Raw genomic sequence first — 25747 nt, forward strand, 5'->3', positions numbered from 1 at the left:
GCAGGGGCACAGACAAGCCCCTCCCCACTCCTACAGCTCTGCACCAGTTGGCCGAGGAGTGAAAGTGCCACCTTGGTAGCTTGGTTGGTGCCCGTCTCAGGTCACTGAGGCATTTGGTGGCTTGGGAGGTGGCACTGATGAAGCCCGTCTCTCCTTCTATGCTGACCTCAAGCAAATGTCCATGTTAGGCGGTATTGGTCCCATCCTGCAGGTCAGAAGACTGAAGCATGAGCAAGTTCTCACAGTCCTCGAGAGCCCAGCATGACATCTTTCTGGCTTCCTTTCTGCCAGGCGAGACTCCTCCGCTCCCGTCCCCTTGCACTGCTGCCCTCAGGCCTGTCTCTGAGGGTCCTTCCTACATCACATGAGGCTTTTTAAAGCGACTCAGGAGTCCCACATGTGCCTGATGCTTACGCCCTCCTGACGCTACCTTTTTCTGTCCTCTGCCTGCTCCCCAGTAGGGAAAACAAATGATTATAGAGTAGGTGGTGCGTGCCTTTTATTCCTTGGGCATGATCCTGGAGTCTCACCCTTTACCCTGAGCAGCATACTAAAGCCTTTCTTTATCACAAATTACTTATCAGGAACAGGAGAACGTTTTTTTTCACCAGCACTTCTCATTCTGTTTAAAAGCGTGGCCACACCTCGGGGCTGCGGGGAGGTGGCTGTGTTCAGCAGAGCCCCTGGCGCCCAGCAAACCCGCAGCTGCTGCTCATGACTGTTGCTACTGTCAGCCTCTCTGGAGGGGAGGAGTGCTCCTTCGCGTCTTCCCTGAGTAGGAGGATGTACCTCGTTCTAAATCTGAATTGATCTGTGGAAAGGTAACGTGAAACAAAGGTTCTCCGTGACAGCTGAGTCCAAAGAGGACTAGTTTAGGAAATGCCCAAGAGAAATGTTCTGTGATTACAGGCCATTTCTGCCATCCACACTGTCTGACGCAGTAGCCACTGGCCACATGTGGCTATTGAGCCCTTGAAGGGTGGTGAGAGCGGACGAGAACTTGCATATTTCGTCTTCTTTCAAGTTTAGATGGCCACACATGGCCAGTGGCTGCTGATCTGAAGAGCAAAGGGTTAGCCCTTCTTGTCTTGTGACCTATGAAGGCGCTGAAAATGTTAACCATAGCACATATGAACCGTGCACGAGAATGCTTTACAATGAGTTATTCCTAGAATATACATCCCAATGGAGCAAAGAAACACAGCAGGGGGGCCACGAAGGATTTGCCGAGCATTCCTTGGAGCTGAGGTGCCTAAGACACAAACACTCATGAGTGATTCTTGACTTCCAGGCTGATGAAGGATTCCTGCAGGGAGGACCACGATGGTCACATCTGGTCAAGTAACGCGGGTGATCTTGCCAGCCTCAAATTGAAATGGGAAGCCAAGGTGTTCGGGCCCCTTTGAATCCAAAATGGGCAAGTTTCCATTGATGTTTCTTGTAAACACATTCCAAGCCGTACTTTCAAAAAGATAACAGTGTACAATATTCTTCTCTTTTAACTCAGAAACATTTCTAGGAATTTATCCTGAAAGAAATGACTCTCAAATAAATAATATTTTATGCACAAAGATGTAAATTACAGTGGTTCTTGCGTCAGTAGGCCCTTAGAAACAAGTCACGTGTTTATTATGAGAAAAGCCAAAGGTGGCAATTGGAAGCAATTCAAATGGTTAAGAAGAAAATGGCTAAGAAATTACAGGATGTCAATGTGATGGAATATTCTGTAGCCATTAAAATTATATTTACATTATAGTGCTAAGGTTTAAAAAAGCAGACTTGAATGCACAGAAAGTTCTCAAGTGTTTAAAGATGCATAGAAAAAAGACTGACAGGAGATGCATGAAAAGTGTTCCACTGGCCTTCTGCCTCTGGGAAGATGGAGTGGATGTACTTTTACTTAATCTACTTCTATGTACCAGTGAAACTCTGGACGTTACACGTGCAACAAACATGAGGACTCTGAAAGGTGGAGAGAAGCAGCTAGGGACCTTGGCACAGAAGGAACGACACCTTGATGCGTTTTCTGGGTTTTCTTTTTGCCTTACATACACCAAACTCAGAGCTGAAGAAGCTGGCAGCCCAGAAACCCCAACAAATACAGCTGTTACAAGCCCCAACAAAAGTCTGCTCTCTCTAGCCAAAGAAAGGGCCAGGAAAGAGGCAGGCTAGCAAGACAGAAAACAGTTAGATAATAACTGCTTTATTTTAATCAAACACCACAGAAAAAAGTGTGGTCCACCTCACGCATGCCAGTAAAGGCCAAGTGGGAGCCTGGACTTCTATCATCTTGAAGCTGTTACAAGGCATCCCAATTCCATAATTAAAAAAAAAAATTTCTCCCGTTCTGTGGGTTGTCTTTTCATTTTATTTAAATGGAGGTCCTGGGGATTGAACCCAGGACCTTGTGCATGCTAAGCATGTGCTCTACCACTGAGCTATCCCCACTCACACGGCGTCCCAACACCCTCACAGGGGTGGTATCAGAGGAGGCCACATAAGGAGCCAGGACTTTCATCCCCACAGGCCAATAATGAGGCCCTCTCTCTCCTACGCCAACTTACACGAGGTTTAAATAAAAACTACAGACTTACAACATAATACAGACGTGTCCAGGTTTCAATAGAAAATCATTTGTAATACCAAGAACCAGGAAAATCTCAAAGGAATGAAAAAAGACAATCAAGAGATGCTAATGCAACCAGCCAACAGGATCTAATAGACATTTATGCAACATGTCACCCAAACAACAGAATACACATTCTTTTCAAGTGCCCATGGAATACATACCAAAATAGACCATGGCCCGGGCCCATTAAAACAAACCTCAACAAATTTTAAATAATTGAAATCATGCAAGTGTGTTCTCTGACCCTAATAAAATCAAACTAGAAATCAGTAACAGAAAGATAACTGGAAAACCTCCAAGTACTTGGAAACTCAACAATATGCTTCTCAACAACCCTTCTGTTAAAGAGGAAGTCTGGGGAGAAAAGAAACAATACACTGAACTGAATGAAAATGAAAGCACAACACAACAACATTGTGGGGCACAACCACAGCAGGAAATTTATAGCATGAAATAGATACATTAGAAAAGAGGGAAAGTGTCAAGGCAGTAACATAGCTCCCACTGTCAGAACCCAGAAAAAGGAGAACCAACTAAACAGAAGCAAGCAGCAGCAAGGAAATAAGAAGGGTAAGAGCAGACACCCACGACGTCGAAAACAGAAACAATAGAGAAAATCAAAACAACGAGACCATCCTTTGAGAAATCAGTAACACTGATAAATCTCTGGCCAGGTGACAAAAGAAAAAGTAGAGAAGAGACACACCACAGGGGCTCAGGATATGAGGTGGTGATGATGGTAATTCTGACGTGCGGCCACTTTCTGTTTCAGTTGACGGGAGGAAAGGGAAGCAGGTGGCAATATTGCAGTGATGTTGACAGAAATAAGTTAGGAATTTCAGATGGGTCGAGCTGTGGGACACTGCTTTGCTTTTCAAATGAGCATGGTCACAGGAGGTCGGAGAGTATTTTTCTGTGGATAAGATTCAGGCTCGGGCTGACAACGATCTTTATGGGGGAATTTTAATAGTAGCTTTGCCCAGAGCCTGGGGAGTCGATGATCTGACCTGGACAAAAATACTGTCTCTGTGAGATCATACGGCTCTCATCGTGGGGTGTGGAGGAGTTTGGAGAAGTGAGCTATTAAAAAAGACAGGCTGCAAAAGGAAGACATTATGCCCCTCTGGCTCTTGCACTCTGGTTGTTCTGAGAGCAAGGTGCCGGCGGGCTCCAAGACTTAAATAATTGCGAGAAGCCCCCAGCTCTCCTCTGGCAGCAGGTTCCTTAGCTGCTAACTAAGGAAGGCTGGGTCTTTCCCACCCTGGCCTTGGAGCCTCCAGCTGCTGCTCAGTGTTTAGCCTGGCAGGCAGGAAGTGTCCCCATGAAGTTCATCGTCTTAAGCTGGTCCCCTTGTTCATAGGCAGGAAGCGTGTGCATATGAGCACTGGAACCCCAAGAGGCCGTCCAAACCCAAGGTCGCAGTGACCTTCTGCCCTGGACCCAGACCCCGCAGGTGGGACAGCTGGAGCGCTCACTGTGGCCCGGCTGGACAGTGCTCCGGGCAGCAGGCCTGCACCCCCGCGTTCTTCAGCCATTCCTTGCTCTAGTGGATGTCACAGGGGCAGGACCAAGAGAAGTGTCTTCTCCCCACACCTCAACCCTCCATTTTTGTGTAAAAGTAACTTTCTATTCTCAAAAGCTTATTAACATCAGAACTTCAATAATGAAATAAAATCAGCTTTAGAGGAAGGAAAACAAACCCCCTTCCCACCAACACAATTACTTTCTCACATTCTCCTTCAGTCTAAGTGGTGTTACGCATATAGTTTTAAAGACGTGCGACCAACAGTCTACAATCTGTAGTCTGGTTTTCACTTGACATTATGTCATAAGCATCATTAATGTTGCTCTATGGCTTCATAATTATTTTTCAGAGCTTCATGGCATATACTCCACTGAGTTACTAGACCATCATTTATTTAGTCATTCCCTAATAATGAACATTTAGCTCATTTGCAACGTTTGGCGACGATGGTGGCTGCTGTATGAATGTCTTTGTATTTATAGTCAGTTTCTTCTATTAAATTCTTCCTGAGGATAAAATACAGGGGGTGGGCTTACTGGGTTGAAAGGTATGAACATTTTGTTTTTCTTCTTAATACATATCACCTTCCAAAAGGATGGAACCAATTTACAATGTTTCCAGCTATGTACGATGGTCCTGCTCCTTCCCAACTTCTCTCACATCGGCAGCTGCGATACGAATTTGCATTATGAATTTTTCTAGCCAGTTTGTATAGTACCCCACATCTGCTGCAATTGCATCTCTTGGATTGTTACTGTCTTCCCTCTCTCCGACCCTTTAGTACAGGGAGATTGAGCAATCCACCGTGCTCTGCTGGACGTGACTTTCTAGGACACTCCTATAGCCCCAACTAAACCCTGAATCTTAATCACGGATTCTTAAACCTGAGTAGAATCTCCCTGCCTGCCCCTGACTCCTGCCGGTTTTGATTCTCTTCCAGATTCTTTTAGCATGGCATGTTTTCTGTCTCATCAAGTCCTCCAATGGTTTCAATGAAAGAATTACTGTTTCACACTCTCTGGACAGCATTCTTCCCTCCCTGATGCTAAGCGCTGATGCAGACAATTAGTGCGGGTGGTAAGGAAAAGAGCATTTCCCATACATTTGATTATAACTTACTTTGTCTTTGTGGGACTTGTCTATGTCCTTTGACATTTCATTCATTCATTCCAACAAATATCACTGAGTGCTTAAGGTATTCTGGATGGCAGAGATTTGACAATGAAAACATAGTGTCTGTCCTCACCTAGCTCACAGTTTACTGGGGTACACACACTATTAACAAGCAAGAGAGTAAAGGAATAATATATCGGGCAGTGATGGGTTCTAAGGAAGCAAAACCTAAAGCAGGGCAAAGGGACAGAGAGTGCTGGGGAAGTGTGGGCAATGGGGTTCTGGAGCTGGCTCGCACCAGTTCTTGAAAATTGTGTATATCTCTCCCCAACCCATGTTCAATGACCTCATGTTGACAGCCTGAAATTGGTCACGGTGGAAGTATTCACATCACACACATAAAAGTCTACCATTCAGGAACAGCTTGTTGTTAAACTTTTATCAGCACACAACAGTGCTAGACGTCCGCAAAAATCCACTCCCCTCGTTCTCATACACAGTGGCATATTGTGTGGTTAGCCAGGGAAAATCTCACTGAGAAGATATCGGACCTGGAGGAGGTGAGGAAGGAGCCCTATGGGTATCTGGGAGACAAGCATTTCAGGGAGAGGGAACAGCCAGTGCAAAGTCCTGAGGCAAGGTGTGGTTGGCATGTCTGAGAAACAGCAAGGAGGCCAGTGCAGCTGAAGCAGATCTGGAGGGGGTGAGGAGCAGGAGGAGGGTGGGAAGTGATGAGACGGGGGGTTGGGGCGGAGACTGGTGGGAGGTCGATGGCTGTTTGCACTGGTAGTGAAGGTGAAGAAAGGGTTAGATTCTGGATACAGAGTCCAGGAAGAACCCACAGTATTTGCTGATGGATCAGATATGCCATGTGTGAGAAAGACGCTGAGATGATCTCTTTCTATTAAGGCCTTTTCTTACACTGCCTTTAAAGACAGCGTTTTAGTTTAGGGAGATTGGAGGCATGGTGGCAGAGTCTACCCCTCAGCTCTAGTTTATACTTCTTACTTCTACACAAACCTTATTCTGGGGAAAGATTTCCTTTGAACTATGTTTGATTTTGAGTAAGGCAACCACGCACAGCTGTGGGGGAGAGTGCCGGACGTCTACAAAAGTCCACTCTCCCCCGTTCTCAGGCACAGTAGCAGAGTTCACACTGGGAGGGGGGCAGCGAGATGCAGCTCTGGGCACGAGTCGGGGCCGGGGAGGTGAGTCAAAGCGTCACTTCCATGGGAGCGCCACTCGAAAGAGAGTTTCCCTCTTCTCCTACCCCATAAGCTCAAACATGGAAGCCACACGTGTTGATGACCTGGCTGTGACCATGAGCCAAGAACTGTGGAGCAGTAAGACACAGGAAACTGAGGTTCTGAGATGAGCAGGTGGAGCAGAGCTGCCCCCCCCCCCCACCACTTCCTTCAGGACAGTTCCGCAGGAGAGAAAACATAATCTTTATAAAGCCATAGTTTCTTGGGAGTCTTTTGGTTCAGCAGCTTAACTTTACATAATCTTAACTGAATATAAGAGCTAATTCCAAAACAAACCAATGAACCAGAGGAAAATCGGAAGGTAGAAAGTGACAGGTTCCAACCTGGGGAGTCAGACCCACTAGGTGAGCACAGGATGGAGGAAGACCAAGGGCAAGGGGTCATCCAGTCGCTGGGAGCACTGACAGAGGGGAGCCACGATTTCAGGTGGGGACAGTGGGAACAGATCAACACTGGTAACAGTGAGTAGGAAGGCACTGGGCGAAGAAGAGGAAGAATTCTGGAGTTCTAAGGCAAGAAGACTTTCCCAGCATGAGACCAATACGTCCTGGGAAGTCGGGGGCTGAGGTCAAAAGTCCGCAGGGGAAGTCAGTCCACCGTGGAAAAGGCGAAATGTGAGAAAACATCCTAGGAGAACACATTCTCGCAGTCACTGAGGAGGTAGGTAGAAAGGACCCAGTAGGTCTTTTGAAAAACACGTCTTTTATTAGCCATGCACTAACCTTGATCTATGCTGGGGGGTGGGGGGGAAGACACCTAACAACCTTCCCCATTAAAGTTAATGGCGACTCTCCTATAAAGTCTCAGGGCAGAACACGGCGTGATGGATCTGTATGATTATTTCACGAAGCTTCCCAAAGATAAACAAGGCTCTTAAGAGGCGTGTTTATTGGTGAACAATTTATATCGGCGTCCGTCCCATCAGCCGGAAGGTAATACACAATTGCTGAGGGTAGGGCGGGAAACGATTACAAGTTTGGCTCCAGCTGGCGCTGCCCCCATGGGAACGCAGTACAGAACTGCTGAACCACAATGAAGATGAATTGGTGCCCTGGGTGAGCACCTCCTGAGAGCCAATGCGCAGCCCCTAGCTCTCTCACAGGAGCGGCTATCGCCGGGCCCTTGGGGGAGGGAGCAAGGGTTCCCATCAACCACCTGGGAGGTGAGGTCAACGTCACCAGCAGGAGGAAAGGAGTCGTGCCCTCACACTCCAAGGTCCTGTTCAGGCACCTCCGTGAGCCTAAGTTTCAGCCAGAGGGACTGGACCTCCATCTTCCCGTAGCCCTCTGGGTGTCTACAGCTGGAAGAGCTCTGCCCTCTTCCCTCCTCTCTGCATCCTCCACGCTTTGTCACTCTACGGGGACATTCCTTGAGTTCTAGTCTTCTCCACTGCCTAATGTCTATGTCTCCTGTGGTTTGGATTTTATCCCCTGAAGTGGTCCTGCTCGGGTTCACACCGGGGCCCAGCCATTCTTTAACTCTGCGATGTTGGGCCCAGTGTCCTCATTTGTGAAATGCAGATGATAAATCCAAGGAGCGGCATTAGAGGATCATGGTTCAGAGCACAGGCTCTCCAGCGGGACTGCCTGGGTTTGAATCTCAGCCCCACCAGCTATCAGCTGTGTGACCTCGGGCAATCTACTTAACCCTACTTAAAAATGAGGATAACACTAGAACTTGCCTCATGTGACTGTGTAAGGATTACATAGCAATAAATGTTAGCAATCATTAGTTGAACGGTTGTTGTAAGGATTACTTGAAAAAAATACATCTACAAGGCTGAGATTGATGTCCAGGACGTGGAACCTTTGGGCAGCTGTTTGCTATTATTACTTAGATTCATGGATTACCTCACAAACTGCCAACTCAGTGGAACATTTTCTTCATCTTACTGGAAAGCACTGGAAACTGTCACTCCCATAATCCTGAACGTCCTGTTCCCTGGACACCCACGAACACAGCAGTCTCCCGGTTCTCCTCGTTCCCTTCCAGCTGTTCCTTCTGTTTTCTTTCGGGACTTCCTCCTTTTCCAGGAACCTTTCAGAGGTTGATGGTCCCTAAGGTTCATCCTACATGCTCATCTTATTCCCGTGCTGCACCCTCTCCCTAATTTAATCTATTCTCTTGGCTTCATACTATCCTGCAGCTCAAAGACTCCTGTCTTCTCTCTTGAGCTTACTGCTTCCTTCCTCAACACCCCCAGCTGGAAGGTCCATGCACACCTCCAAACTCACCTGGGGTCACCCCGACCGTCTCCTGCAGCTGCTCTTTCCCATGTTCTGTGCTCCTGTCGGCAATCACACTCACTCACTGACACTGGAAATGCTGTCAGCCTGACTTCCCCTCCCACAGCGTTTTTAGCCACTCAGTCCACAAGCTCTGCCAGTTGTTACCTCAAGCATTTATCAGAGAGGTCACCCCTTCATGCTCACTGCCGTTCCCCAAGTCCAGGCCACTTCATCCCTCAATAGAATTGCCCCATCACTTCCTCAGTGACCTCCTCCCTCCTGCCTTCCCCTGCCAATCCATTTCCTGCACAGCAACAGGGTGATATAAAATACAGGTTATTTCCATTATTTCGTGCTTAAAAGTTTCCAGCCTTACTACCCTCAGCAATAAATCCAAAAGCTCCAACACAGCTCAGCAAGGCCGCGGCTTCACCTGCGCCTCCCCTGAGCCCTGGTGAGAGGAGGAGCGCTGGTCTCCAGCCCACAGCACACTACTTCCCACTTTCATCCACTGCTCACAGCGCTCCCGCTCACATAGCACCTGCCCATAGTTCACCACTCGTAGGATTCACCTCAGGTGTCAGCCGGCCCCACCTTCCCCTTCCTCCGAGTCTCACTGCCCCTCTGGGCCTCGGTCCTGCGTTCATTCCTATCACTGCACCTGAAACAACAGACTGAAACGGTCTTTGTGTCTGTCTATCCCACTAGACTGTAAGCTCTGTGACGGCAGGCACTGGCTCTGGTTTTTCCCTGATAGTCCTAGGTGCTAGCACACTAACAGGCATATCACAGGGGCCCAATAAACACTTTTTTTTTTTTTTTAAAGACAATGAGCTCATGGAGAGACAGACTGGAATCCAGCTGAGGTCAAGTCCTTCAAAGGAGAGGCAACAGGCTGTCCCATCCAAACTAGTTGGGTGTGTGTGTAGAGGGGCTGTCTCCTTAGGCTACAGTTTCTGGAAGAACTGAAGAAGCCTATTAGACATGAGGGGCAGGAAACGGGGTGAGGAGTGGGTGTCAGCATCCACCTGGTTGGGGTTCTCCAGGTAACCTGAACTGAGCAGGGAGGGGCGGTAGTGAGGACCATCATGAGGAAGCATGAAGGGGGTACTAAGAGGGCTGATGTTAAGCTGGTTGTGCCATCATTATCTGCCACCAGAACTGCTCCTCTGTCTGTAACCATGCCTCTGCAATATGACTTTACAGCTCTTCCCATCAGGAGGTGAAGTCGGCTTCCCTCCGTCTTGAGCCTAAGTCAGCCTCCTGGCCTGCCGCAGCCAACAGGAAGGGGCAGAAGTGACACTGTGATCAGTCTGAGCCTAGCACTCTAGGGGCTCTGTGGACTCTTCTCTCTTGAAAACCTGTCTGGTCATGTGAACAAGCCCAGGCTAGCCCGCTGGATGATGAGGGACCACGGGGACTGGAGCCCAGGTGTCCAGCACAGGCAGCAGAATCATGAGTGCGGTGCCTAGCAGCAAAGCCACCCAACAGCTGACCTATGCCTGACTGCAGGGGTCCGAGGGGGACAGAAGGGCCACCCACTGAGCCCAGTCCCAACTGCCAGGACACGGCATCATGAACCAGATAAATGGTATGGTTTTGGCTACACAGTTTGGGGGGATGCTTGTTATGTAGGAATAGATAACTAAAGCACCATTTAACAAAGCTGGATGCGATCTGAGAGTCAGAGAAAGTGATGTGTGACCCTTACCCCACACTCAGCTCTCACTGCAAGGAATGCCATCGTCCTTTCAACTTGATTTTACTGGGCGTTATCGGGGAAATTTTCTATATCCTGTCTCCAAAGGCCCACTTCCAGAGCCCCTATCATCTTTGACATGATCCCCAAGGAGAGCCAGGAGCAACGTCTACACCACCCACAAGGCCACCGTCTAGCTGTTTCGGCCACTGTTTGGAGGTGTGTGCCTTGATGGGGAAGCCCGGGAAGGTAAGGACCGTGGCACTGACAAGTCTAGACCTGAAACCGGACACTGGCTAACTGTGCAATTAAACCTCCTTGAGCCTCAGTTTCTCCATCAGTAAAATGGGGACAATCATGCTTATCTCACAGGGTCACAGTTAGGATGGAAAGAGATAGCACCTGTGAGGGGCCTGTCTCACCATAGCATCATTACAAAGGGTGGGGGAAATCATGGAGGTGGGGGGCCGAGCCGAGCCAAGCTTCAGAAAGATGTTTTCTCCCCCTTGAATGGGGAGAGGGTCCTAGCGCTCCCTTGCCGGCTACAGGCCTGGGTTCAGATGATTTAGAGCCATCAGAGGGGCCTTGAGGCAGGGGGGCTTCCCCTTAGCCTCAGAAATCATCCGCCTAGCCAGAAATCACAGGTCCTGCCCCTTAATGACTCTGCTGACGTCCCGGTCAGGACAGGGCCGTGCTCTTGGCAAACCTTCTCTGCTCTTTGTGCTGGCGGTGTAGTGTTTAGTGAATTTCTTCCTGTTTTGGAGCCCAGAAATGATTGTCTTGGTGGCCAGGCCACGTGTTTTCCTCACAGAAGAACGTGTGAGTGGGGAGTGGTTTGCTCATTTGCAGCCAGTGCCCACCCCCACCACCCCAGTCTGCACCCCCACCCGCCACATTGCTCCAATTCCTGCGGGCCAGCAGGCTTAGCCCCGGGGCGTGGGCTTACGTCCGTCAGGAGCCTGATTGAGGGTTAGGAAAAATCATTTGGGACGTGATGACAATCACAGGCACAGACCTTACACTTGTGGCTGCTGTTTCTTTTCATAGACGGTTCCCAGGGGGCCTCTGTCCTAAGCAGTTGCCAATCTCTGCTAAAAAGCTCCACATTTCCCTGTAGCTCTAGAAAACTTTAAAGGGGGAAAACACTCAAGCTTTGGGTCATCTACTCTTTTTGTTACCCTCCGTCTCATTCCAGATGCTTCCAGAATTTTTGTATACACACACTTCTGTACACACGGATATACATACATATGCATGTGCAAGTTACCTCTCTCCATACGCGTGTATGCGCGCGTGTGTGGAGAAATAATACATGTAAGCACGCGGGTACCTGCAAACATACGTGTGTGTGTGTAAAGTGACATCGCACTGATCAGCAGCCTTTTTGTTTTCACTTAATACAGCATAAACTTTTTTTTTTTTTTTTCTGATCGGTAAACTTTTACTAAAAGGCCACAATATCTAGAGACCAAAAGTCAAAGTCAGTGCATGAAAGACCTTGTTTGATAGTGTCTTTTAAAGACTTCAGTTTGCATGTTTTAGGAAAGGGCATAAACCCTACCCCCCTGACTGGCCCTAGAAGTGTATGAGATTGTCATCCTGAGTTTTCTATTATTAAAAATTATTATTAGCCCACCACAGCAATCAATATTTCTCAGTAGTAACTGGCATTTAGGGCCAAGCGATTCCTTGTTTTCTGGGACGAGTTTGTACATCAAAGGGCATTTAGCATCTCTGGTCCCCACTCACTCAACGTCAGGAGTGCCTGCAGGTCAGTGAACAAAAACGGACCTCATGCGTGGCCAGCCTGGGTCATCTGTTCTCATCCTGGGCAAATGGTAGCTCACAGTAGACTCTCCCTCATACATATATGTTCACGTATGATGATCATATGTCCTAGCTCACCTGGGACAGTCCCAGGAACTCCTGGGGTCCAGATGTGGTTACTACAAGCCCCCTCTTTCACTCTCAGAAGTATCTTTGTTTGGATGATAAACCATTTGGCTACCCCAAGTGTAAAGGCCCTCCTTCAGAACTAGTTAGACTTTACAGAGCTCTGCCCAGCACAGACTAGCTGCTAAGGGTGCTAGGTGTGTCTTCCCGGAGTTCATCTGGCTGTCTGCTGGAGGATGGTGATGCCATGGACAGATCTATTCCCAGCTCCAGGGTTAAACATAAGGGCATTACAGTGACAGGGGGAAATTTTTTTAAAGAAGTGATTAGAGCATTGGCTTAAGGACAGAGCTTGGCTAGAGAGGCAGGGTGTCTGGTGACTCCTTAGAGTCAAGAAAAGCTGGAGCTTTACAAAGAGGGAGAAACTCTTTCCACCCTTTCTGGAACCCCAAGCCACAAATGTGGTATGAACAGTCATGCTGTGTACTGTGTATCTACTGATGTACTGCATGTGTATCTGTGCTTTATACACCTCTCTCCAAGAACCAACTTTTGACCCCTTAGAGGAGCTCTCACTCCTGCTGAGAATGTGTGTCCTAGCTGCCCAGACTCCATGTTTCACACATGAGGCCCAGGGAAGGGAAGGGAAGCAGAACCTCAGGGTATGACGGGCTTCAGGCACCTCTTGCCCTCCCCGCCCTGGAAACTTGCATTTCCTCTGGGCACACCCACAGGTGGAGGATCAGCCTGGCTTGGAAACCCTCACCCTCGTCCTGACTGGGTGGTGGACGGTGGGTCCCAGAGATCACTCAGGCCAGAAGCAGAGCTGGGACTGAGGACTTCCCAGTGTGGGGCTAGAGCTCTTACTCGGGTCCATTATGTCTCTCCTTGGATTTCCTCCTAAGATGCTTAAATCTTCACTCTCCCATTTACAACTAAAAGATGAAATAGGTTTGGAGGGACAGATGTCTCAGAGAGAAGGGTCTCAGAGGCTACGGGAGATACATGTTCAACAGCCACTTAAAAAGCAGATCCAGTGGACTGGGACTCTTCTGTGGGCAGGCTGGAGAAGTAGATTCTGTTGCAAACCCTCTAGTTAACCCCTTCATGAGGGGGTGAATGTTCATTCACTCAGGGCTTAGGAGAGGTTTTTTCCCCCCCAGGAACCACGCCCTGGTTATCTGGGACATGGAAGAAGGTTCACCCCAAACCTTTGACGGCAAAGGGGCTGGGATGAAGGTAACTTGGACTGATCGACCTGCAGACCCCACTTCTGCCTAATGCTGTTTCCAGCTGGATCCTTAAGTGTTTAGAGCAGGCCCCGTGCAGGAAACGTGTCCTGTGTTGAAAGCCAAGGTTCTTGCTATTGTCCATTCTTATTTACGGCCTTTTGTGGGGTTGGTGCTCCTTGAAAGAGACCTGTCAGCTATTCTGTGGGGGACTCTGTTTATGGACACACGATTTGCTTGCTGTTAAGTTATGCATGAATCATGGGCATTTACTACACGCTGGAAGACCACAGGATTTTACAAGAGGTGGTGCCTTTCCTGCTGTCAGGTTTCTCAAATGTCCCTTCTGACCTTGTTCATCTAACCTCACCTCAGATTCATACTTTCCACTAGGAATGGTGGGCTGCTCCCGGCTTTTAGAAGTTAAAAGTATTCTGATATAAATAGCTCATACAACTTAATAACAACAACAACAAAAACAAACAAACAACGCAATCCAAAAACAGGCAGAAGACCTAAACAAGCAATTCTCCAATGAAGACATATAAATGACCAAAAGGCACATGAAAAAATGCTCAATATCGCTTCTTAGAGAAATGCAAATCAAAACTATAATGAGGTATCACCTCACACCAGTCAGAATGGCCATTATTAAAAAGTCCACAAATGATAAACACTGCAGAGGGTGTGGAGAAAAGGGAGCGCTCCTACACGGCTGGCGGGAATGCAGTTTGGTATAGCCACTGTGGAAAACAGTACGGCGATTCCTCAAAAAACGAAAAATAGACTTACCATCTGATCCAGCAATCCCATTCTTGGGCATATATCCAGAGGGAACTCTAATTCAAAAAGATACATGCGCCCCAATGTTCAGAGCAGCACTATATACAATATCCAAGACATGGAAGCAACCTAAATGTCCATCGACAGATGACTGGATAAAGAGGTTGTGGTATATTTATACAATGGAATACTACTCAGCCATAAAAAAGAATAAAATAATGTAATTTGCAGCAACATGGATGGACCTTGAGATTGTCATTCTAAGTGAAGTAAGCCAGAAAGAGAAAGAAAAATGCTATATGATATCACTCATATGTGGATTTAAAAAAAGAAAAAAAGAGGACACTAATGAATTCATCTACAAAACAGAAGCAGACTTGCAGACATAGTAAACGATCATGGTTACCAGGAGAAAGGGGGTGGGAAGGGATAAATTTGAGAGTTTGAGATTTGCAAATGTTAGTCACTGTATGTAAAAATAGATTAAAAACCCAAATTTCTTCTGCATAGTACAGGGAACTATATTCCATATCTTAAAATAACTTTAATAAAAAGAATATGAAAATGAATATGTGTATGTATATACATGACTGGGTGTGCTGTACACTAGAAATGGACACATCGTAACTGACAATACTTCAATTAAAAAAAAACCCTATCCTGAACATATGTGACAAGAAACACTTTGGGAATCAGTATATGTTACTGTCAACATTAATATAAATAATTATATTATTTGTTGGGCTCTGTGTGCCAGATCAATGCTTAGCACATCCATGGACTAACTCACTGAATGCTCATAAACACATTGTGATCTATAAATATATATATATATATATTTTGATTCTCTCATGACACAGAGGATAAAACTGAGGCTCAGAGAAGTTAAGCAACTTGATGAAGGGTACACACGGAGGAGGTGATCCAAATTCAGATCCACCTGAGGCTGAGCCTGAGCTCTTCATTCCAGGGATATCCCGGCTCAGAGAACTTGGGCCAAGAGTGCCCTGTTCACCTGTTCTCTCTGAAGCACATGTGCTCCCAGTGTCTCTGCTGACCAGGAATGCGGTGTGGGGTCACAAAGACAGCACGGCCTCAAAGTCAGAAGATCTGGATGTGAGTAGCCACCACTGTCCACTTATATTAAGTTTACTATAAAGACCGAATGTGACAGTGTGCATGACTAAGGTCTTTATAATTGCAGGTTGTGATGGCTTCTATAAACAAAAGATGGCTGTTACATGTATATCCATACCTGTCTCTACATGCTGATACACAACACACACACAGACACACATACGAGAATATGCATCGTGGTTACTCACAGTTGGACAAGCCATTCTTGGGATTAGGATTTCCAAACTGAAGGGGCCTAAGAGATCACCTGCACCTGACAAATGAGGACAATGAGGTTTGCTAAGAGATTTCTTCGTACTCTCCCCAGGGCTAGCGAAATGCCAGTGAGGCTTGGAGACAAATGACTCAAGGGTAGATGGGGACCAAAGAGTTGTAACATTTACACGTAATACTGGAAAGCTTAGATCTCTTGGTGGGAGGAAGCCAGTCCAGACTGGGAGAGGAGCAGACTGGAACCAGAGAGACAGCCAAGATGACTGGGGGAGGGGTGTGTGGAGCAGGAAGGGAAGGTTCTGCGTGGCTGGACAATACTCTCTGTTCTTAAAGGAGAGTATTCAGAAAGCTTTCCATCTGGGCTGACCTAATACTGTCTTCTTCACGTGTCCTCAGTTTTCTTTCCGTGTGCAATGAACGCTGTTCTATGGTGGTCCACCTATGAGTAACTGGGTTTTACTGTGTTCAGGGAGGCTGGCCTCCTGAGAGTGTATATTTGACATCTTACCAGGAGGCTGGACTCTGGAGTGTACTGGAGGGCAGCCCCAAGGGCAAGTCAGCTCCCAAGACTAGGAAGTGGCTGGGAAAGGAGCCAGAACTGAACCCACCAGTCTCGGGTAGGAGGGCCCAGGTGAAGCCATTTGGTTTTACTGAAGGGACTCCTTGGCCAAATTCCATACTCATCTCACCCATGAGGCCCCCAGATGCCACATCTCCCCCAGTCTTTCCTCAGAGCTCTAGCTGACCCCACCCTCATCTTTCTCCTCCTATCTTCCTGCAAATGCCTGGTCCTGGTCCAAACTAGATGAGAGGGTACCGACAGATAATCCAAGTCCACAGCTGACAAAACAACCCACAGCACACGTCCTGTGCCCAGATGGGGACTGAGGGTCAACTGTGTCATCTGTCTTTATGAAGAGAGCATGTTATTATACTAATTACAGTGTACCGGGCTTTACTGGGAACCAAAAATAGATATACGTGGCTTCTAGGGACAGGCACCAACATTCCTTTGGCTTCCTTGGCTATGTGATTTTTTTTTTTTTGGACAAATCTTTGCCACGATGAGAAAAAAAAGGAGGACTGCCAAAAACTGTGCTGTCTTAAGGCATTTTTCAAAGAGCGTTTGCATCTGACCTGTGCTACAGTCACATGTGCCCCTAAACAAGACGCTGTCCCAACGGTCGTGCGTGACTGCAAAGGACACAAAAGAGGCTCCAGCTTTTTCATTTCCAGGCTCCTTACATCTCTTAATGAGGACTTGGCCATCACAGTCCAGCCCGGGTGGGCCAAGGAGAGCTTCTCCCTGGAGAAGAAATTGGTGAGAGTTTTGGGCTGACTCTGCACCAGGAGGAGAGAAGGAATTAGCATTTATCGAGCTCCCGCTATGTGCTCCTGTGGGCCAGATGCTTTTGCTGATCGCTGCAAAACCTCTGGAAGGTAAATGAAGAACTGAGGGCTCTGGATAAAGAAATCAAGGGTGGAGCTGGAATCTGGGCTCAAGTCTTTTCGGTCCAAGCCTGTGTTTTTCTTGTGTTATCTCGGGATAAAATTAGTCCGCGGCACAAAAAACAAGCTTCTTAGTACCCGGCTGCCTATGAGATACTTCTTGGGAAATACAGTGGCGGTGAAATGGAAAAGGATAGGAAAACACTGTCATTATTTCTGTTCTCAGGTAGGCATAATGAATTGATGTTCACAAACTCAAATGCCTTCGATGGCCTGATGGGATGAGTACATGTGAGTGAGTGAAGTGTAGTGAATAAGGAAGCTGGGATAGGGGGAGCGCTGGAATGGAACCAGGGCACACACGTCCCATTGAAAGCCATCAGCAGTCACATTAAAAAAATACATACTGTCGGTCAAACCAAGCATGTCTGTGAACCAGTCAGGACCAAGGATTGTCATTTTGAGACTGCTGATTCAGATGTCCTTCTCGGTATCTAAGTACTGTGTATGTTTGATTTCTTCTGGTTTTCAAAAAGGAGAATAAATATGTTACCTACACAAATTCAAAAACTACACACGCACACGGGTGTGTGTCTACATATACCCCAAGTGGAAGGAATATGAGGAGTGTCACACTGTTATTTGTACTTTCCTTCAAATTTCTTTCTCCTATGAAAAGTAAACACAGCATGTGAAAATTGTAGAGCAAACTGAGTGTGACTCACTGACGTTACAGATGAAGAAACTGAAGTCCAGTCTCACGCTGCTAACTCCTGGGGGAGCTGGACTTGGAGCACCTGACTGTCAGGCCAGCATTCCTTTCTCCACACGCTCATCCAAGTACAAGTGTGACTGCCAGGCAGGGGTCAGAGCACTGTGTATGGAAATGCTTGCAGCGGGGGCTACACTGTGTTAAGGCCAAGTTCAGACAGTGGGACTCTGTTCCACCAGCAGAGAAGGACCAGACTGCATGTGCATGAAGAAGTGAAGATGTGAGGCTGGTGCTCTAACCCAGCCTCCACCTGGCCTGGGCTCTCGATGCGCTGTCGGGTCCAGGTGGGAGATGCTCTAAGGGTGATGCTCTTGTTCTGAGAGTGGAGCCGTGACATCCTCCCTTGGGATGGAACAAGAGGCTCTGAGTGGACACGTGAAAGGAGAATTTCCTTTAAGCCGAACTTGAAACTTCACTTGCCAGGCTGAAATTTGTTCTAACTCTATAGACGAAAGTGCTTTGAATTCCTTGGGAAATGAATCAGAATATTAGAGCTGGAAGGAACTCTGAGGGAGAACCAGGCAAATTCCTCATTACTAATGGGGAAACAGGAGCAGGAGGGGAAGGCATGATCGCCCTGTGGGTGTGCGGGTCCCACAAAAGTATTTTTTGCTGGGTCCCTGTCTATACAAACAATAATAAAAGATTATAATTAGAAAATTATCTTATAAATACTATGATAAGTAATGATAAATTAAATCATGCACACGTGAAGATTCTTTGTGGACTCCAGGCACCGTCTCTTCCTTTTTAGGTCCATGAACCATTGCTTCGTCTTTTTTATTGCGAGATGCACCACTCCTGGGTAAAATCATATCTCCCACTAGGAGAAAAAGACAACAACACTCACAGTGCCATGGCTCTGGGGAGCCTCTTTGTATTGAAACAAAATAGATCTTCTTGCCTCTGCAGTTCCCTAAAGCCATCTATTTAACGCTGGGCTGTATCACTACTCTCCATGTTCCGTGCCATCTGTGAATAATGGCTCCCTGTGAGTCTCTCAAAGATCGTGCCTGTGCGGCGTTGATGATGACCACGGTATCAATCAGGGTCATGCAGAGAAACAGAGCCAGCAGGACGTGCACATATTAAAAGATTTGCTGTCAGGAACTGGCTTATTCCATTGTGGGAGCTGGCTAGCGAAGTCTAAAGTCTACAGGGCAGGATGCTGGGAAGGGGGCCTGGAACTGGCTGGCAGGCTTGGGCAGACACCGCTGTTGATGGGCAGAATTTCCTCTTCTTCAGGAAAGCCTCTGTTCTGCTCTTAAGGCCTTTCAGCTGATGGGATGAAGCCCATTCGGATTACTGAGCATAACCTCCTTTCCGTGAAGTCAACTGGTTATAGAGGTTTATCACATCTACCTAGATTAGGATTTGCTTGAATAACCTGGACTAGAGCGTAGCCAAGACGGCACATGAAACTGACCATCACAGCTACGAATGCACCCCCAGACTAGGCTGGGAAATAGGAACGGTATTTCTTTTTCTGGTCAAGTTAAATCTACAGCTTAGGATTTTATAGTGTAAAGGTAGAACACCACATCTTCCAAGCATATTTTCTCTTCAATTCTTCAGGCTGTAACTACTGCATTTCTAAACTGTGATTCCTCCCAGTGTGGACTGCAGCCCTGCTTTCCACACCAACAGGCAGGCTAAGGCCCACTCATGGAGCCATTAGTGTGAGGAATCCCCAGCCTTTGTCCAGACGGCTTAACGCTGACCTGAGAGGACATGATGGCACCGATGGGTGAGAAGAGAGAGCACTGGTCCCAGAGGCCCACTGGCTTTATGGAGTAATGGTCTTAAAACCTTGGAGGAGATGGGTGCAGCCAACTCTACAGGACTGTCTGACAGAGCAGAGCCTGCAGAGGAGGTGGGGTGACTGTCCGGGGTGCTTACAGCATGGAGTACACAGAGTATAATAGCCCTGCTGTCATCCAGAGCTATATACAGGAGGTGCCACTATGGTCAGAACACAGCAGGGTGAGACCTGACCCGAGGCCCATGCACAAGGCCCAAGGCTAGAGGCCGATGGTGAACTGTTGGAAGTCCAGGGCCCTGACCTCTTCCTGTGTCTGATGTGAGTGAGAGTCACCTCAAATCAGCAGATCAGTACCATTCTGGCAGCCCAATCTAGTGTCTCCCCTCAAAAGGAACACCATGCCAGCCAGCGGGGGCCGTCTGCTCATCAGGTTACCCTAGGACAGCCCCATAAGCATGAGTCCTGGCGCTCCTCACGGCACCGGGTCAACCTGTCCCATGGGACAGACGATCAGAGAACATCCTGACAGGGAGAAATGGGGACTGGGGCCCACATGGATCCCAGTCCATGTTCAGGATGCCCTGCGCCAACAGTAGTGCTGGCCTTGGCTTGTTCCAGGTACCGAAGTGTTCTTAGGGGGCCTTCCAAGGAAAGGGGTCGGGAGTGGGTGCTGGGGCATGGGGACTGGAGCAGAGCCTCCACTTACTTGCCCAGGTCTGAGTGCGGGCGAGGGGGAGAAAACTCTTGAGGATCATACACCTGGTTGCTGACAAACCTGTGGTGTCAGTGGGAGTGTGACCAAGAAATCTGCCACTAGTAATTGTTAAGGGACTGAAGCTTGTAAATGCTTTACTTTAAACGTAGGACAGATTTAAGGTCATTCCTGTGATAACTCTGCTCCTACCTGCACCCGTGTGCTTGCCTGCGCAGCAGAGAGAAGAGGAGAGAAACAGAGCTAGCTGAGTGGGGACATAATCTGGCTGGGTCTGTGGGTTTGTTTTCTAGAGCTTGCTGAGGAAGGAGCAGCCCCTTGCATGCGAGAATGGGGCCAGAATGCCAGTCTGCCAAGGGCACTAGGACACTGAACCACCTTACAGAAACGTAGCAGCGTGGAGGACACTGCAGTTCCCAGAACTGCTGCGAGGCAACGGCACACAAGGGCCTCAGGGATGGAGGGGTAGGAGTGGTGAGATTTCTAACAGGCATGGACGGGCAGAAAGCAAATAAAAAACCCCCCAAATAATTAAGTGTTGGTGAGGACACAGAGCAACTGGCACTTTCAGACACGGCGGATGGGAGTGTAAGTTGGTTCAATCTCTTCTTCGCTGCCTCTCAAGGAGTACCAGCTCCCACATGAGACAGTAAGGACTGAGGGGGCGTGAGTTACCCGAATATGTGTCTTCACAGTCTAACTTCTAGAGAAACTTGTTCAAGCCTCTGTCTTTTTCTTTCTTTTTCTGTACTCAACGATCTCCAATTCAACTCTACACTGATGGAGTAGCTATTCATCCTGGCCACTGGGCTTCTCAAAGGCTTAGAGCTTTGACCTTCTTTGGTTACAGCAAAAGCTCCACCTTCAGTCCCAAGAAATGTCCTTAAAACTGACCAGTTCTCATCAATAGACCTTTAGGAAATGGGCTAAGTGACAGGAAGACACCTAGAATTTGCCCTGGCTACTGACAGTGAGTAGGAACCTCCCAAGGAGACGAGAATGGAAGGCATCGCAGGCAGAGACAAGAACGTGGGCAAAAGCATGGTGCCTGGAATTAGCATGACCTTTTCAGGAGTTGTGATTAGCTCGAAATGCCTGCCATATAAAACCGGAAGTAGGGTGCACAGGCTGGAGGGGATGGGGAAAGGATCATTCATGGATGGCCTTGAATTCTAGGTTAGAGAAGGCTGATCTAACCCCCCCTCCCCTCCCCCAAGACCCCCTACAATAATACAACTTCTTCAGCAAAGACTCTTCTACGTTTAAGGCACTGTCATGTTTTACAACAGGGATGGGAGGTGTCTTCCTGCCGTCTTCCCCACAGACCCACACAGATTCTGTCCTGCAAATCTGACCATGCTACAGCCCTCCCTGAGAGCTTCAGTGCCTCTCCGCTCTATAGGATGAAGCATAATTTCCTTTCCCTGGCATGTGAGGCCAGGCACAGCCTGGTCCTGGTCACTCTTCAGCCGCATCTACCATTGCTCCCGTCAGTGGAGTTCAAGGGGAAAGTAGGATTATACTCGACACCGGATGGAGACAGGCAGGTGAGCAAGAGATGTCAGTCTGGGTGGTGGGACCGGTAAGCAAATGGGCTGAATGCTCTGGTAACTCTTGTGCAGCGTGTCAGAGAAGCAGGACGATTTATGGGCTTAGGGCTGGGAAAGATCCAGTAGTAAACATTTAAAGTAGAGAATGGGGAAACTTGGCCTTGGAGTCTTGACCGAGACAGGGGCTTGAGTCCCAGCCCCGAGAGTTACTAGCTGGAAGCCGCTTACTCTTTCTGAGTCTCCTTTTCTACTTTTTCAAAAGAGGAAAAGCATTCTTGCTCTACCCACTTCACAGAATGATTTTGTAGGATTTAGATGAGATACTGTGTGTGTCCAAACCTTCACAAACTGTAAATATTTAGAAATACGAAGCATTATCGAGGGTATGGCATGTCTAGGGAGCTGGAGGCGCTGCCTCCAGGGAATCTGACCTAAGAAGATGGAACTTTAGTTTCACTTGTGCATGGATCACGTGGCTCTGGTTGGGCTCCGGTCACCTCGTTATGCAAAAACCACCAAACAGATGGAGATGTCACTAATGGGTGCGCAGTTTTGGCCCCTGACTCACAGAATGCAACTGGACTCCTCAGGGAGCGCAGTGCAGTCCATCTGCAGGAGTGGGCTGGCAACCTGTCTAGTCTGTGACCAGGGGCCTCTGGATGAAGGGCTGCTGCACTATTCAGAGCCCAGTATTGATTCTGCTCATGATTTAAACACTCAGACTACAGAATCGATTGCTTTGATGTGGATAGATGTTTCCTGATGCTTGATGGCAGGTGTGGCCCAGGGACCACTCCTTCAAGCCTGGGAGCATCATCCCCTGCTGTAAAACAGCTCAATCACCTCTCATCCCCAGCATCCTCGCCAGCCCACCAGCTCCTCAATCTCTCCTCTCTTACCCACTAGTGCTGAACCCTCCTGGGCTGCTGCCAGACATGGCCCTCAATACTGCAAGCCTTAGGCTGCCGGGTCACCAGGGTCAGAGTCAAGAAAAGAGAGGGACAGACATTTATGGGATGTCTTTTAGAGTACGAACGTGCTTATCCCATTACCAATTTTGCAAAACAGGTATAATTGGCCGCATTTTACAAATGAATAAGCTGAGCCTGAGGATGCCCATCTAGGGGCCCCAAGCCTACCTCATTTCATTGCCAACAGAAGAAAACAGATGAAGAAGGAGGGACAGAACTGTCCCTGAGGAGGAATACTTAAGAGTCTTAGGCACAGCGCTTTGGGGCCCACCAGGCTGTACTGCGGGTGACTCAGGATGCAGTGAGTGGGGAGGAGGGGTAAACAGAGGAAGAGGCAGTTCTGTCCTAGGTGGCTTTAAAACAGAGCTCTGGAGGGCAGACAGAAGTGAGCCTGCACCCCTGTGCACCTCTTCTATACACACCCCCGCGGTGGCTACGTGTCTTCTTTTCCTATTTCCTTGGGGATGGGAAGGCCCTGGACATATCCAGGAAGCCCCAGGAAAAGAGCTGGGAAGCCCAGTCCCACCAAGCCAGGAAGAGGGTCCAGAGCCCTGGGTCACTGGTCTGCGGCCATCTGTGCCTTCCCCTTCCAGCCCTGTCACACACTTGGCCTCTCTTGGGCACTCCAGCAGAGTGTGGCACCACACTCTCTCAGAGGATGGTCAGATACTCCCAAGTTCATGAGCTAAGAAGGCTTTGTGGGCAGGGGCTGGTGGGACCCACTCATCAGGGGAAGAAAAGGAAGAGAAGACTCCTAAAAGGGGTTTGGACAGCCTTTCCCCAACTCTGCAGGGTGGTCAATGTGAGCAGCACAGGATTCCAGCTCACAGTCTTTGTTGACTGATTCAATGCGAGTTCACAAACATTAGACACATGACCCGCGCTGTAGTGACCAAGATGGACAAGACCTGCTCACCAGTAACCACTGAAAAACAGCATGAAGACTTAGACAGAAGCTAAAACAAGGGGCGGAGGGGACGTGGAGGGGGAGGACGGGAACCTGAGCATAAAAATTACTCCTTCAGTAACTCAGCAGCCACTGACCAAACACTCACCCCTCTCTAGGTGCTGGGGAAGCAGATAGGAAGGGTACAATCCTTGTCAGTGAATCACAGAGTAGACTCAAAAAGACGTGGGCAATTATCAAAGAGCTTGAGAAATTGGACAATAAATACATGTCCAGGGGACCCTCCTACCTAATCCATATGAGGAAGGGAAGACTTCCTGGAAGCGGTGACCTTCCTGGAGGTGCTGACCTCTGAGTCTTGATGGACAGAGGATGAGTAGACCTTCTGGCTTGGCAGGCCTGTGAGATAACAAGCAGTGGGACACGATGTGTCTGTGCAGGTGGGCGTTCGTGTGTGTGTGTGTGGTGGGTAGAGGTAGGTAGAGAAGCAGTCAGAACACACCATGGATGTCCTAGGTGCTGTTAGCACTTTGAAGACTCTGAGGAGCCCGTGAAGGAGGGGGTGGGGGGTGTGTCCACATCCGTGCTCTGTAAGTGATGCTCTGACTGCAGTTTGGAGGCTGGGCTGAGGGGAGACTTGTCTCGGTGACGCAGGTGAGCAGCTGTGAGGGCCTTGTGAGTCATGGCTTGCACTGGCTTTGGATTTATAAATCTAGGACTGCTGGGGACTCAAGGAGGCACTCACCAGGAGAGGCGGTGTGAGCTCCAGGCTGTGGCTTGGCTACCTTGCAACACAGCTGATCAGTCATGGTTCTTAGCTATAGGCATCAGAAGCCGACCTCTGCTGACGGCAGCAGAAGAACACTGGGCAGCTAGAAAGCCAGTGACTGAGCTGGGGGTAAGCAGCCTCGAGCAATACCAGAATCAGGTGGGAAGGGGTCCGGAGGAAGCTCTGCTGTTACCACGGAGCCCTGGGTGGCACTGCTGCCACCTCTGTGCCACAAACTCAAACCTGCGGCAGAGAGAGAGAGAAAGCATTCCGTCATTCCTGCTTCTAGCTCCTGAGCCAGAGCCCAGGGTGGGCCCAGGGTTGGTGGGTCCCAGAGGTGGCTTGTGCCCTGGTTGCAAAGGCTGCTGGGAATGCCAGTTTCTGTCATTGTCAGTGTCTACAGCGGATGGCAGGCCCCTAAGACTACAAGGACTCTTAAAGTGGGGGACTCCCCAAATGAAAATGAGATGCAACATTGGCTGGCCAAATAAAGTGATCCAAATTCACAAATAAAGCTGAGAACTGAACTTGGCTGAGAACTGAAGAACTGAGGGCAGAACCGAGAAATTGTGTGCGGAACTAACAGGTAGCGAGCGATTACTCGATGTGCTAAGCGCTCTAAATGCAGAATCTCATTTAATCCTCGTAACAAATCCCCTAGCAACGACTAATAATATATCAATTTTACAAACATGGCAAATGTGTTACAGACATGTCCCAGCACACACCTAGCAGGTGGCCCAACTGAGATTCCAGCCTAGGTAGCCTGTCTTCAGAAACTGTGGTCACACTTCTACCAATGACGGCTGTGTGAGGACCTCCAGGAGTATTTATTTATTTTTTAATAATTACGTCGTTGCTGTTGTCATTGTCATCCTCATCCTCATCATCGCCATCACCACCACCACCTCACCCTCAAACCCACCATCATGTTACCATCATCCTGGCAAGTGGAGTATCAGGCTCGATTAAGGAAGTGGCAGGGCGGGAAATGCCGAGGCAGTGTGATCTACAGGCTTTGGAGACTGATTCGACATGGGGTGGTAGGTATATTCCACTGAATTACAGCACTGTAACCAGCTGTCCCGAAGCCTCAGTGTTCGTGGCAGGAAACTGTGCCACATTAACTGTTAACAGGAAC

This window comes from Camelus dromedarius, chromosome 17 (assembly GCF_036321535.1).
Source record: "Camelus dromedarius isolate mCamDro1 chromosome 17, mCamDro1.pat, whole genome shotgun sequence".
Lineage (NCBI taxonomy): Eukaryota > Metazoa > Chordata > Mammalia > Artiodactyla > Camelidae > Camelus > Camelus dromedarius.